This window comes from Sphaeramia orbicularis, chromosome 14, assembly GCF_902148855.1.
Source record: "Sphaeramia orbicularis chromosome 14, fSphaOr1.1, whole genome shotgun sequence".
Classification (NCBI taxonomy): Eukaryota; Metazoa; Chordata; class Actinopteri; order Kurtiformes; family Apogonidae; genus Sphaeramia; species Sphaeramia orbicularis.
The window spans coordinates 638,404-654,788 of NC_043970.1; the positions used below are offsets into that span (position 1 = coordinate 638,404).

General features: G+C 37.9%; 1 long non-coding RNA gene across 1 annotated transcript; it reads right to left on the reverse strand.

Moving 5' to 3' along the window:
• Window positions 1–13,401: 13,401 nt before the first annotated feature.
• Window positions 13,402–14,826, reverse strand: LOC115433400 (uncharacterized). Its single transcript, XR_003937354.1, has 2 exons — window positions 14,535–14,826; window positions 13,402–13,707 (listed from the first exon to the last, which is right to left on the reverse strand). It is a non-coding gene; the product is annotated as an uncharacterized LOC115433400 (long non-coding RNA).
• Between the last annotated feature and the right edge of the window lie 1,559 nt (window positions 14,827–16,385).

The following is a 16,385-nucleotide window of genomic DNA, read 5'->3' on the forward strand; positions in this document are numbered from 1 at the left end:
TGCATTGTGGGTATTAGACATGTTGTAAATGTGTTCTTTTTCTGTGCAGGGGTTCAGCGGGGTTGTGGTGTTAGTGTTAGTTTGGGCCTAATGTGTTTATGTCGGTGTTTATTGGCCTTTTTGTGTTTGTTTTTGTATTTTTGTACAGCTGCACCATGAGTCAAAGCCAGAGGAAGATCAATGGATTTACTGTTCATCAAGGATTGTCCTTGTACAATGGAAATCTTAATTTCTTGCCAAATTAAAAGCTCTTCCTGCATGGGTAAATTACACAGAGCTAACTTCCTGCCTAACTTCTGTCCACGCTACAATATATTAAGTTGAATACTTATACAAAGCACTTTTTATTGCAAAAGATTTTAATATAAATCAACTTGGAATTGAGTAAAATGAACTGATGATATTTAGTCTAATTATTATACAAAGCAACTGACATTACAACAAATTTTAAGTTAAATTAACTTGGCATTTAGTGTGTTGTACTTAAAATAGCAATTCCATTCAAATCAAGCATTTGAGTTTAATCCACTCAAGTTTTCATTACTCGTTACTTAAATTTTTTAAGACGAGTTACCTGAGATTTTTTAAGTAAACTCAACTTATGCGGTCTTATAATGCATACCACAACATGGCTCAGGAGGTGGAATGGATCATTCAATAACCGAAGGGTTGGTGGTTCGAATCCGCTCTGTCCTAGTCATGCGCTGTTGTGTCCTTGGGCAAGACACCTCACCCTCCTTGCCTCCAGTGTCACTCTCACCGGTGTATGAATACATATAAATGTTCAGTGGTGGTCGGAGGGGCCGTTGGGTGGCCATGCTTCAGTCGGTCTGCCCCAGGGCAAACTACTAAAGGTAGTTTACCACCACCAGAGTGGGAATGAATAATGGATCAATTAGGGATGTAATGATTACTGGTATAACGATAAACCGCGGTAAAATCGCCGATGGTTAGTATTACCGTTTAAATTCTAATTTTCATGATAACCGTGTTTGATTACCGCACTTTTCTGGAGAAAACGCCTATGTAAAGATCTGCTTTTATGTCAAATATTTAAGTATAGTTTTAATTTATTACAATTATAATTTTCTATACCTAATATTTGGAACCAATATTCACTTTTAAAGCCTTTGAAAAGGTTCGTTAAGCATCTGTGTGTTATTTATGCAATGAATTATATCCATTTTTCAAACTGGATTTTTTTTTTGGTGTGTTTTTTGTCCTTTTATGTTTTTATAGTAGGTTAATGTGAAAAAATAATAGAGAGATGATATAGATGAAGTTGTGCTGAAAAAACAGATCCCAAACATGTGTATAGTAAACATTTGTTTATATAGTATATAAAGGCAAAATCAAAAGGACTGAAAAATGGACAGAATAAGTTCAGACCATTAAGGGTTAATATTTGAATGTTTCTTCCAACAGAAGGTACATTGTGCCAATTATTTATTTATTTATTTTCCCAAAATACAACTTGGTTGAATTATTTCAGTGTGTGTATAAGTACTTTTTAAACATTTTGAGCACAATTTAAATAATACTGTGATAATAAAGATAACTGTGATAATTTTGGTCACAATAACTGTGATATGAAATTTTTGTATCATTATATCCCTTGGATCAATAATATAAAGCACTATAGAAATCTAATCCATTTTTATTTATTTATTTATTTATTGTCATAATGTACTCATCATTCCTCTTCATAATTTTAAAGTGTATATCATTATCCTCATAACTGTGTAACTCATACACAAATGGACAAAAGTATGTGGACACTTTGAATTCAGGTGTTTGTTTTCTAACGAGTCTGGGATACAAAGCAATAATTGAACATTTATAATTTTCTTTTTTTTGTTGCATTTTGGACAGTTAATTCTCTGGAAGAAATCCCACACGTTTTGCATAACAATATCTATTAGTAGGATCTATTTCCTGTTGTTTTGAAAGCTTAGAGTTTGCATGCATTTCCACTGAATTTCTCCATTTGCCACATGTGATGGTTTTCTATCTGATATTGTCTGATAATACGACTGTTAGTATTCACTCTGAAATCACATCCACTCCACTAGAAGGAAACAAATAATCATAGAAACATGACTTCAAATCCTGGGAGAATGATTTAAGGGTCAAGGAGTTGATGTATAATATATATGTGTCTTTGAGCTGAATCTCAAAATAATGAAAATATTCAGTGTGGTGGATATGATGAATGGGCCAAAGGTCTGTAGTGTCTGATTGGTTTCGTTATATACAGTATATGTGTTGAAATATGTAACTGGGTGAGTCTGGATACGGGTATGTTTGGTGGAGGATGGCAAGTTAAAGCTTTATAAGATACATGACCTTTACTGAAGCCTTTTCTGATCTAACATCACATGAATGGACCTCATCAGCTGTTTGTTAACCCTTAAAGACCCAAACATCCGCCGTTGACCAAACCCATCGACTGATCTAAAATGTTTAATAAATTCTGATCCACTAATCCTATCAATATGTTGAAATCATATATGACAAATTTGGACGTTCAGAGGCTCCGTAGTGAACGTGGAAACACTGTTATCTTCTACAACACTGATTCACCAGTAAAACCCATGATGACAGTGGATGGACACACTGTTTATGCTCAGGCAATGATAGATTTGACTGAAAAAGACACTTTTTCTTCAGTTTTCTCTGTTTTTGATATAATAATCCTCAACTTTAATCTGAGCTTTAATGAACATCTACAAGATCAGTGAATTAAATATAGGAAAATACATGATCTTCAGTGAAAAAAAATGCTAAATATAAAAGATAAATAAGTATAAAAGAATAAAATAAAGCTAAAATATTATAAAATATAAATAAAAGAATATAATATTCCAATAAATGGTGATAAATCACTTGAGGAAGGTTAAATACAGAGAAAAATGGTCTTAGTTTACTTATGGTGTTTATTGGTACTTTGTTTTGTGATCCATGGTCACGTGGATTCCTTCCTTGAGGCTTCCACACAGTATCGATCATACCAGCATTAAATTAATCAAAAACATATATTTTTTTTCAGAGTCATAAGTACTTTCTGAAGCGCTAGTCTCTCAGCTGTTTGGACCTTGGGCATCATTATTTAGAGCGGAAGAGTAAGAAGGAGAAGACAAGGCGAATGAGGGGGAGGGTTAGCGTAATGTTAGTGAACAGCAGGGGAGGAAAATAGGATAAACCACAGAGGCCCAAGTGATGACGGGGAGAAAGAGCAAGTTTGTGTGATAAAGAGGTGTCTGAAATGTAATATCAGAAAGATTTATTTATTTTGCAATGAGGGGAGGGAGAGAGAGAGAAGAGGGCTTCAGAAATTGTTGGGGGAGTTTTAAGCATCGAGGTAGTGCGCTGAGAGAGTCCAAGGCCAGTGGATTTGGAGAAGACAAAAGTAAGAGGGGAAAAAACTCTTTATTTTTTTCATTATCAATCCTCAAAACATATTTTTTTCCACCCCAGTGAGGAGGGGGGGTAGTTGATTTTCCTTTTTTCTCTGTTTTTTCCTCTTCTCTTTTCTCCTTATTTTTCAACAGATGTAAAAATGATTGAAATCCCAGCAGGCCTCATTACTGCCGTCCTCCAGAGAGGACGAGGGTAGGGCTTAAGGTCTTCAAGTAACGATTGAAACATGATTTGTATTAAAGCCAACGATCTTCCTCGCCAGAGCATCAAATTAGCAAGAACCTCTGGTGAAGAAAGGAAGAGATATCACCAAAATGTAATTGTCTGTGACGCCCCGGGCTGTGGATAACATTAGGAGATGAGACGGGAGAAAAACTCTCAAGGAAAAGTTTGCTGTCTGCTGTAGCCGTTTACCACTGGCACTGCTGTAATATTCAATAATAAACAGTAAGAAGGACAAAAACAGAAGGCTGAGCACTGTAGACCAGCCATCAAACCACACTACCAATGTTCAGCTCAGACAGACACAAACACTTTGCATCATTCTCCACTGTTGGGTCAGATTTGTGTTGGTCTGCTTCCGCTGCTGTGAGCCGAAATATTAAGTGTCACACACTAATGAGACGCTTTCCCACTCCAGTCAGTCAGTAGCTGCTTGACCCTCAAATTGCGCGAATATAATTTAAGCATAAAAATTTGCCGAGGCCTGCACGATTCTGGCAAAAATGAGAATCATAATTTTTTTGCTTAGAATTGAGATCACAATTCTCTGGCACAATTTTTTTCACAAAATGTTTATTGCACTGCTGTCAAGGAAAATGGGTTCTTTTACCTCTGATTTGCGTCTTTCGTATCACTCCGCAAGTAGTCCGGTCACTGATGGTCCCGGTTGCTAAGCAACGTCAACTGATCTGTGAAAGTTTGCAGTGCAAAGAAGCTTCCCAGCTGGCACAATGGAATTTTTACCTTCACCAAGGAGGTTATGTTTTCATCGGGGTTTTTCTGTTTATTTGTTTGATGGTCTGTTAGCAAGATAACTCAAAAAGTTATGGACAGATTTGATTCTGACTATGTTGATTGATAGACAATGTTGATACTGACACAAGGAACAACTGATTAAATTTTGTTGGGGGGGGTGACGACTGATCTGCCTTGGTGGAGGTCTGTGCTCTCAGAGTGCTTTTCTAGTTTTAATGTAAAATTTTTGGAGAGGTCGAGACTTTTGATTTTTGGTTAAAGGCCGAGTTATTGTCACCACAAAAGAAAAGGAGAAGAAGAACAGCGCAGAAGTTGGAGAAGTGAAAGTGAAAAGACACTTGGATCTGGACGACAGAAAAGACCGGCATGAGATGAACACCGCCGAATGTGAACCTTTATTGGGCACCAGTTCAGGTGGGTGACTCACCACTACCACTGGGGTTTTCATCCATTTCATTCTCTTTACTGCAGACGTTCCTCTGCTGTAATTCACTCTTTCCTCACTCAACTACAGCCGACAGCCGCAGGTCACATGTTGTAAAGACGCTTTGCCATTGGTTGAGGGAGGGGGCGGCGGCGGTACTGCGTTTGTGGGCATCTGTTTGTAATGCAGCCTTGTGAAATAAAATGCTTAAGAATCGTCTGTGTTTAGAAATAAGATCGCGTACTTGTGGGAATCAAGATCGCAATCCTTTACTGATTAATCGTGTTGCCTTAAAGGTCCCATATTATGCAAATCTCACTTTGTGACAGTTTTCTTACAGTAGTGTGTGTTGCAGTAGCCTCATTATGAGGTTGGAATTTGAAAACTGTCTGTTTCCTCCTGCCTTGCTACACCACAGTTTGTGAAAATGCTCAAACGGCCCAGTTTGAGTTGGGTCCGCTTATGACGACATAAGCGGATTTAACTCCTCCCCCTGACTGTGCCCCCACCCTGCATGAAAAGGTAAGCCCCGCCCTGGCAAAGTACCTCTTGGACAACAAACATGGCGAAGGCGAGACACGCAAGTTGTGGTGTTGTTGGCTGCACACACCAACACGATAGTTTATTTTTGCTCCCCACTTCCGAGCCTCTCCGTAAAAAGTGGCTGGATTCTATCTGTGATGGTCATGGACCAAACAACATTCCCAAACGCTTGTATGTGTGTGCCCGGCATTTCACGGACGAGTGTTTTTTAACATGGGCCCATACAGCTGCGGCTTAGCACAAAGACTCCGAATCAAGAAGGACGCAGTACCAACACTTCGTGACCCAAGTACAAGTGTGGGAGATGTAAGTTCTGATCATTTGTTTGTATCTTTACTGCATAACCCTACATTACGGATAAGCTTGTGTTTGTTGATGTGTACGTCTAACGTTAGCATGGCAGCTAACATAGCTCGGTTACTGCTGCTAACGTTTGCGTCCCCGTTAACATGCAAGAGCTGATAATATCCAGAGACATTCAACAGAACTACTGTGAACACGGGCCTTTTGTGGTTGGCATCAGTATAGTTAGCATCAGGCTTGTTAGCAGCTGCCTGCATTAGTGGCGGCAGGCGTCTTTCCGTGTCAGGTCCACGAACCCGACACAACACCGCCGTTTTCCGTCGGGGCTCAATCACGCCTCAAGGCAAAGAAAGCCAGTGTTTGGAAAGACGTTCTGTCTGAGACGTGTGTATGATGGCCTCACAGTCAACATTAGCGCGTAGTACCGCTAGCATAAGCCGCGTCCTCTCCCAGAGAGGGGAGGGGGAGTGGGCGTGGACAGATGCGATCATTTGCATACCCGGAAGCAGGCCCAGAAACAGCCTGTTCTGAGGAGGGCTGGTGAGATGGACTTTTTCGACCGCTGAAACTCCGAAAAAAGGATGATTTTGGGGCGAACAAACTTAAATACTATGTGTTTGGGCTTCTGAGACCGATATGATGTGACTGAAAAATAGCAAAATACGGGACCTTTAAATTTGCCTAATGGAAAAATGACAATTTTGCCACAACTCTCGTTTTTTGATCAAAAGTTTTTGCGCTTGCAAGAGGTGGTTTTTCGGGCATAGTAAAAATGTTATGTCGCACAAAACTGGAATGGAGAAAGACCTTCTTGTGCAACTAGAGCCACACAAATAAAAAAAAACTGGATGATGATGGATGTTACAACAAGAGAAGAAGAGTTTTAAAACAAACATGGTACGGTATGTGTGGACACATGAGGAAACCCAATCATTTTAGAATTTAGTATGAGATAGAGGAGTAACGAGCATTGTAGATTCAAAACAACAGATATTTCTAAAGACAAAAAAACTATTTCACACGGAGTTACTGGTGTTAGACAAACTAGAGGTGCTCATGGAGAGGGCATGAACAACAGAAGAAACTCCAGCCCTAAAGAATTAATCTACAGGCCCTCATGAAATAAAGGCTTTTTACAATTTCAAATTTTTCCAGTTTTCCAGTGAGTGCCTGGATTTTTGTCTTTTTTCTAACAGATATTTATGTTCGATGCCATGTTTATGGAACGACTTCTCTTGACATCTGCATGATAACGGAAAAACTGACATTACACACTTCTGTGTTTTTGACATTTAGTAAATATCGGCAAAGTTTTGTGCATATGTCCAATGGAATTTTGAGATACTACTACATTCTATTGTTTGTTTTGGAGACTGGATTTAAGTATATATGTATTTAAAAGTGTATTTTGCATTCAGGGTTCCTACACATTTTTCAAGGTCAAATTCAAGCACTTTTAAGGGTCATTTTCAATTTTTTCCAGTACAGCACCTTATCGCTGGGATCAAATACATATCTACAGGAATGTATATACTCATGATTATTATTTTTTTTCACTTTTTATCAAATGATGTACACTGTATTGTGCTATAAACATCTAAAATTATGTTTCACAATAGCAAAAAGTTTAGAAATTAGAGGACACAAAGAGTTGTATTTTTCAGAATGTGTCACCTCTGTGAGTAGCTTTGGCTTGAAATTTAACCTGGCAGGGTTAATATTAAAAATAAAATAAATAAATCAGAGTTAGAATTGGAAACTCTTTCAAACACTTAAACTAAAATTCATGCACTTTTCAGACCTTGAAAACACAACATTGAAATTAGAGCATTTTCAAGGATTTCAAGCACCCGTACGAAGCCTGTGCATTGAGATTACATCCTACTAATGACACTAACTGCCTACAGTGATACTCTAAAATATTATTCTGACAAACTAAGTCAATAATTGAATAGAATGTCTGATTTTTTTGTAAGTTTATGTTCAGTTTCAGATTTGCTGAAAAAGTCACTTTTTCTTCAGTTTTCTCTGTTTTTGATACAATATCCCTCAACTTTACTCTGAGCTTTTACGGACATCTACATGATCAGTGAATTAAATATCGGAAAATTCCTGATTTTTACTGAAAATTTGTAAAATAAAGAATATAATACTCCAATAAATGGTGATAAAATACTTAAGGAAGGTTGAATATAGAGAAAAAATCATTTGGAAACTGCCACAAAAGTAACACTGGGTCTTTATGGGTTAAATTTCTAATGGTATTAGTTTACTACTGGTGTTTATTAGTTACTTTGTTTTTTAATCGTTGAATGGATTTGTATTGGATACTGGATTTAAGGATGTATGCATTAAGATTACATCCTACTAAGGACACTAACAGCCTTCAGTCATACTCTAAAATATAATTTTGACAAACTAAGTCAATAGTTGAATATACTGTCTGATTTTTGTTTGTAAGTTTCTCATAATTTTTGGATTGTGATTAGATTTGTGTGAACTGTGAAAGCCTGTCTGTGTCATTGTAATGGGGTGAAAGATTCTGCAAGTCAAAAATAATCAGAAAACTTCCAAAATAATTATAATATAGGCTCTTAATTCAGTTCAGATCAGTTTGATTTATACAATTGTAATACATGATCATGCCTACACACTTCACAAATTCAGGTCAAGGCTGTGAAAAATACTATACAGAGAAGAAACCCAAGAAAACCTCCAAGAGCAAGCCTTAGGCAACAATGAGGGGGAAAATGGACCTTATGGAAGAGAAAAGCATCTGCCCCAACTGGTTGGGATGATGAGAAAAACAAAGCCAAGAAAAAGTGCAACAAACAGTGAAGACACTGGACAATTCAGCCAAAGGTTGGAGTCCAGAACCATATGTCGTTAGTATCATAGCATATTTACCACACACAAATGGACAAAAGTATGTGGACATGTTGAATCCAGGTGTTTCTTTTCTAACAGGGGTCTGGGATACAGAACAATAATGACTAATGTCCAGTATTATGGTAAAGATATAATTATTATTGTATTATTATGTTGATAAATCAGGATTATTTTCTAGTGAACCAGTGAACTGTCTTTGATGCTCTGGAACTGAGACCTGGAGGATAACGTACAGTCACTAGGGATGAGTACCTTTTACATTTAAAGCGATATAGTACCGATACTCGGTTCCTGGGAACCGGTACTGGTATACAACGGTACCTGTTTTCGGTACTTTTTATGTGTATGTGTGGTGATTAAAGTCATTTTGGTCCATAAAAAAATAGTAAGAACTTCTGAATTCTGAATATTTATTTCTCAGCATCACAAGTGAACTTGATGGTGCTTCGCTTAAGGCAGCGTCACCATTGTCTTCATGGAGTTTGGACTCCACTTCTTCCTCCCTTTGATGCTGCTGTAGGTGAGGAGGTGCCGGCTGCTGCAGGTGCAGTGTCGGTGCCTGGTGTGGGAGTCAGAGCCTGCGCTCCTTTGGTTCTTTCCAGTATTGTCCATTCCTCGGCCTTCAGGTGTAGATTCTGTTTGACTCAGTGTTTCCTCAGGTTTGAAGTGTTGTCGTGGCTGCCTTTACATTTAGCATCACAGATGTTACAGTGAGCACAGTCTGCATCAAGTTTAGCAAAGTGGAGCCACACCCTCCAACACCTCCTATCCACCACGCTGCTGTTATCATTAACCTGCCAGAGGATGCATTCAAGTACTGAAATGTGGTACCGTTTGACTTAAAGTGAATCAATACTCGGTAGTACCAACAGAATTTGGTCAGTACCAATAAAAGTACTGAATTCAGTACCATCCCTAACAGTCGCATCTGTGGTTAAATAATCAAGGCTTTGTTTCTGTTGTTTGCTAATGGATTGGATTGAACCTCACACATCCCATCACTTTTTCACACAGTATTATTTCCCATAGGCCCCTCCCATTCCCAGAGCGGAGACAGACATAAAATATGGATCTTGTTAAAGGGTTAAAAAGTGTTGGAGGGTGAAGGTGAAGATGAAGAGATGCTTAACTGATGTAAGAACCCTGAGGTTGAAACTATTGAGCAGGTTCTGACCCTCGCTGAGTCCTGCTGAAACGCCACACATCCTCAGGCCCATTTTGAATTACCGCCTACCCCCCCCCCCCCCCCCCCCCCCCCCCCCAAAGTCTCTTTTTTTTTTAACCTTCATCCACAATATCTGCTTTATCTTTCAGCTTCCAGTTCGCTCATTGTTCGCCTCCCACACCTACAGGCTTTAATACAGTAGAACCTCACAGTACGAGTGCACCAGTACTTTGCTTTATGTGCCGCGGTTCGTGAATATTTTTGTCTTGAAACACGACTGGAAATCTGCAAAATATGAGCGAGCTTCATATACTAGCTACAGATCGTCGAACCTTTAAGATAAATAAGTTCATAAAATCAGTCTCTTTTAGTATTTTATTATTATTCTGTTTTAACTCTTTTAAAACTACCATTATAACAGGCTTCCTAGATTTCTTCGTTTTTATAGATTTTTTTTTGCAATAGAAGTCTCAGAAAATGTATTTTTTGTCCATTCTTTCACACATTTTTCAGGAAGAACTTAACTTTCAATATCTGGCCATTAATTAATATTATTACACGTAATAAATGCTTAAAACAGTGTGTTTAATAAATTTAAGTAATTTAATGAGATTCAACTTTCAACATTTTACATGTGCTCATTTTTGTTTGTCTAGATCAGGTTTCAGGTTCCACATACGGCCCAATTTGATCTCAGGTGGGTTGGACTAGTTAAATAATAGTATAATAGACTATAAATAATTACCCCAAAATTTTCTTTTTGTTTTAGTGCAAAAAATCACATTAAATTATGAAAATGTTTTTAATTACAAACTGTCCAAACAAAAAGGTGTGAATAACCTGAGAAAACAAGTGCTATGTTAACAATATTAAGCCGTAACTTATCCAAACTCATGCCTTACAGATCAGATCTACAAATGCACAAAACATTTAGTGACAGTGAATTATATTGTTAAAATTGCATGTATTTTTCTTTAAACTTTTCAGGTTATTCATATTTTTTCAGGTTATTCACATTTTATTGTTAAAGGACAGTTTGTTGATGTAAATATTTTCATAATTTAATGATATTTTTTGCACTAAAACAAAGAGAAAAATTGAGTCATTATTTAGAGGTTATTATGTTATCATTTTACTTGAGATCACATTGTGATGCATGTGGAACCTGAATTGAAATGAGTGCAATACCCTTGACTGTTAATATCTTCAATGTAATTTTCGCACTTTGCAAATTCATTTCGCAGGCTGGAATGGAACCTTTGGTGGGCAGCATGTGTGACACCCCTGGTCTAGACCATTCTGTTTTCATCTCATAACTTCTTTTTTTTGTTGTTTATAATTTCTAGTAATTAGTCTGTGTGATAGTGTCTGTTCACTTTCTGTCTAGTTGTAGACGGAGCCCCTCGTTTCACTGAGAAATACACCCATGATTTGCTTCTTTTATAGACAGCGCATCTGTCTGCCCTGGCTAGCTCTCTGGATATATATTTACATACATATGCACACATTTATATAATATTTACAGCTAAAATACAACTATCAAACTTTACACAGTGGAAAAATGCAAAAAATAAAAACAGTGGAGGAAAAAAAAGCTAAACTCCACAAAAACACAGCAAAACACTAGTAGCACTAGTAGTAAACACTCCAAAACAACACTATCACTATTATATACAATTATTTACAAGAATTCACCACAAAAACACAGCTAAAACCTCACTAAAATGCTGATAAAAGTAATAAGTGTCTGTCAGTGACCGTACCTGTTGTTGTCTACCCTGCTCCTGCTACCTTCTGCTCTACATACTTCCACCCCTCCCCCTAGGCAATGACACATCCTACCATAAAGAGTTATATAGTGTTGGAAAACTCAGAACCTCAGCTTTCCGGTGCCATTTGAGTTTTGTGGATAGCATAAACGGTCAAAGGTAATTTGAATGTTATATAGCGCAAAATGTAGCACCGGTGATACGATCATCTAAAAAGGGTTAGAAACCCTTAAAAAGGGGTGTTTTGGCAGTTTTGCGGGGGCTAGAGTTAGGATAGGAATGGTGACCTGTAATGTGGTGGTACATGTTCCCATCAGTACAGTGTTTAGTTTGGTGTGTAATTTCTGTGTGTTATAACATGACATCAGAGGTCTGTTTATCCACCTTGTCCATCAGTATAGTATGTGAACAGGGTTACCTTTGAGCAGACCAAGGTTCTAATAGTTTTGGATTTTTCATTATAGTTTAGTTTTATTTAGTTTTTACTTTCTTTTTTTTTCTCTAATTCAGTTAGTTTTAATTTGTTTTTAGAGCAGGTTTGCTAGTTTTTATTAGTTTTCATTTTTTTCTAAATGCTTAGTTTTAGTTTAGTGTTAGGTTTTTTTTTAATCTCTTTTCTCTTCTTCTCTGTCGTCGTATTCAAATAAATCCCAGACAGGACTCTGCTGCTTTCTCCCAACTTTAGTCTCCATCTTTCCAGGTAGAGTGGGGACCAGAAGACGACTGGAAACCACAAGTGAACACAAGTGACGGACCCTTAAATTTCATATGATGACAGCAGAGAAAATTACTTGAGGGAAGTAAATCGATTTTGTATCAATCCGACATTGAAAAAGATGAAAACGAAGGGAATTTTATACATTTTAGTTAGTTTTATAAACACACAATACAGTTTCAGTTAATCATTTTTTTCCTTTTAATTATAGTTTTTATTTATTTCAGTTAACGAAAATGTTTTTACAATTCTAGTTTTCGTCATTTCGTTAGTTTTCGTTAACGATAACCTTAGTGCAGACATTTTGCTAATTTTGCTAAATTTTCTCATCAGACCCTAGGACGTGCTTCCAGTCTGCATAATCTTTCTCCAGGTTTTCTTGAACATACCTTAAGTCTGGCTTAAAGCTGTCTCTTCTTCAAAAGTGGAGTTTTTTTTGGTCTGCAGCTTCGCAGTCCATTCCTGTGCAGAGCTGTAGTGATTGTCTTCTTAGAGACTATGGCTGAATCCCATTTCACCCCTTGGCCCCTCCCCCTTACCCCTACCCCTCCGTTTTGTGCGTATTCGTGAAGGGGTAGTGTTGTCCCAATTCTCGATTAGAGGGAGGGGAGGGGCTAAGGCGGAGGGCTGTATAGACCTCGAAACGGAGATTTTTCAGGACCACACGACAAACGAAGGGGTAGGAGAAATTTCCCATAATTCTATTCAAATCATTGGCAAGATGGAGGTAAACACAGCAAAAAAGTGCAGCAGTGTGACGAAAGTAACATAGAAATGTACGTAATCATTTGATTGTCCGTGTAATGCTGTCTAAATGTGTTATAAATCGCATTTCTGCAGCTTATAGTTGATATCTGTAAAAAGATGACCAAAGCCTATGGAACACAGACAGTTCCAGCTGCTGACAGCATGGTGAATACTTTCAGAAACAAAGTTGTTGCATTTGTTTGTAGTGGCATCGATGACTGATGATGATGTAACAGGTCTGGAGGGGTTGTCCCATTTCATAGGGGAATGTTTCAACCCCTACCCCTTGCAACTCCGTTTCAGGGGGTAGGTGTAAGGGGGAGGGGCCAAGGGTGAATTGGGATTGGGCCTACGGTTCCTGATGTGTCCAAGTCATTCACCAGTGTCTTGGCAGTTGTTCTGGGGTCTGTAGACACATCTCTCACTTGTTTTCTTTCCAGGGTCCTTGAAACCTTTCTCTTCCTACCTCTGCCAGCCTTGTTCTGTACTGTGTGGCTGTTTTTGAATTTCTGGATTATACTTCTCACTCCAGTTCTTGACACTTGGAAATGCTTGCATAGCTTTGTATATCCTTCTCCTGCTTTGTGTGCATCAATAATTCTTTTTCTCAAGTCCAAACTGATTTCTTTAGTTTTCGTTTTTGGTGCTTTCTAAACTGACCGCTCAATGAGCCGTACTGAAGCTTTTCTACCATGTTTTAACTTAAATGTTGAGTGAAATCACCTGATCCACCTGATCACCTTTAAGCACATCACTAGGGATGCTCCGATACGAGTATCAGCATCGGCTCCGATACTCAGTGTGTGTACTCATACTCGTACACGTACTCGTAAAAGATATCCGATACAAATGCACCGATACCACTTACGGCCGCTTGACATTCATAGTTCAGTGCAGCAGGTACGCAGCGGTGGAATAATGTGTGTGAGTGTGAAGAGTGTGGAGATTTTTCAAAATAACTGACGGTGATGAAAGAAACGCTGACTGCAAGTAACGTTACAGACACAGACAGGTACGGACGCAGCGTTCTGTCCGTCCTCTGCGTACATTCCATCTGTTTACCAGGTGCTCGCGGATGCGTAAACAGAATGAGAATACCAGCGGGTGTACAGAGCGGTGCGGACTGCCGCCAACAGAAGTGAAAACCGAACTTATCACCCATTTCTGTTTTCTCTTCCTGCTGAAGCTAAACTTTTAAACCTTACCAGAGAAAACGCTGCAATGTTAGTATCACATTAGTGTTCCCTCTGTCGTCTCCATGTTTGTTATTACTGACTTTCTTCTTCTTCTCAAAAAACTTTCCTCTTCTTCGTGGTATTTGTCCAGTATGGTTAATTCAGAGCAGCGTCCCCTGGTGGATTAATTGACAAACGCTCATTCCAACACATTAAATGTCAGTAGCAGCACTTTGTTCCAGTCAGACTAATGACAACGACAATAAAGCACATTTACAAAAGGAACTAACAACTGGAATGGGATTATTAAGGACTCGTTTCGGAACTTAGTATCGGCAAGTACTCAAATGTAAGTACTTGTACTCGGTCTGGAAAAAAGTGGTATCGGTGCATCCCTACACATCACCTGTGAAGCTAAAGCACAGCTTTGTACAAAAGTGGTTTGTGCAGTGACTTAATAAATGGTTGTTTCTTAAAGGGGGCTAATAATAATGTCCCTAGTTATGTTAATTTTTTTCTTAAATAATTCTGTTTTGATGTGCAAATATAACAGTTTGTGCCTTATAAGGAAAACTAGTATGTTCAGAAATGCTATGTTGAAAATTCCTTGCTCTGTTAAAAAGGTACTTGGGGAAAATCTAGAAGAAACTTCAAATTTCGTAGGGGGGGGTGTCTAATAATTTTGCCCTCAGCTGTAGCACTTACACAGTGCAGGAGAAGTTCTGAACCTTCTGCTAGGCTGCATTAAATTAAGAAAAAGACATTCAAAAGACTATTACTTTGGGAAATTAAAATTCTGAATGATGAAGTTAGTGAATTCATACACTAGTCACATTTAAAAACACTATCTGTGAACTGTTACTGAGAAATTAATTGACCTATATCAGTATGGACCACCACAAGTTGTAAATAACACTGTGTTAGTTTAAACACATTAAATAAAACATTGTGATTATATCTGTCTGGTTTTAAAAATAAGTCAACATTTTGTTTGATGCATACAATGGTAAAGAGTCGTCCACGTGTTACTATGGTAACCTGTCCACGTGTTACCACATTCTCATGTCAATAAAACAGATTTTTCAGTATTTTACTCCAAAGTTTTTCAGCACAGTTGAACATCATATCTGAATGGTTTTGTCCTACTTCATATCAATTTCTGTCAAGAACGGCATGTTTTCAGTGTTTGCGTAAAGCTTAAAAAATGTATGTCCGTTTCAAGTCCACGTGTTACTGAGCAGTAATTTGACATTTTTCAACTAAAAATTTTATCGCCCCAAATTTGATTATACATAATGTAAAAGTGCTTCTAAATACCTACTCAAATATGTATAATACATGCATATAAGTTACTCTGCTTACATGACAGAGACTGATGAACACCATGTGTCCACATGTTACCGCTGGATCAGACCAACTAGTAGAAATAAGTGTAAAGTAATAATAATATAATAATAATATAATAAGTAGGGGTGTGTATCAGCAAGAATGTGGTGATACAATACAAATCACAATACTAGGATCATGATACGATATACCACGATATATCATGATACTGTTAAAAAGGCAATTTTTTGTTTGTTTCTTTTTTTAAATGATTATTTCCTTGAAGAATTGAATTAAACCAGCAATTTGCACAAATACTAAACATTTTAATTTGATTCCAACAGGATCTAATGCTATATCACAAAATATCCCTGTGTTCAAACTGAAATTCTGTTTTACAGACATCACAGTTTCAGATCCTGTTCAAATGTTCATATTCTATGAGTTCAAACTAACATCAGAATAGTGTTTTTGTTCAGTCCTAACAAAGGAACTAACATAATTTCATAACAAGTGTTAAATAATAATAAATATAATATTAACAAAAAAGAAAAACAACAAAAATGAATTTGAATAAATACCTAGAAATACTAATAGAAATGCTAAGGGCAGTCCGGTCCTTGTATGACCGAAGCAGGAGCCTGGTTCTCATTGCCGGCAGTAAGTCAGACCTGTTCCAGGTGCATGTTGGACTCCGGCAGGGCTGCCCTTTGTCACCGGTTCTGTTCATAATTTTTATGGACAGAATTTCTAGGCGCAGCCAAGGGCCGGAGGGGGTCCGGTTTGGGGACCACAGGATTTCATCTCTGCTTTTTGCAGATGATGTTGTCCTGTTGGCCTCATCGAACCTGGACCTTCAGCGTGCACTGGGGCGGTTTGCAGCCGAGTGTGAAGCGAGCGGGATGAGGATCAGCACCTCCAAATCTGAGGC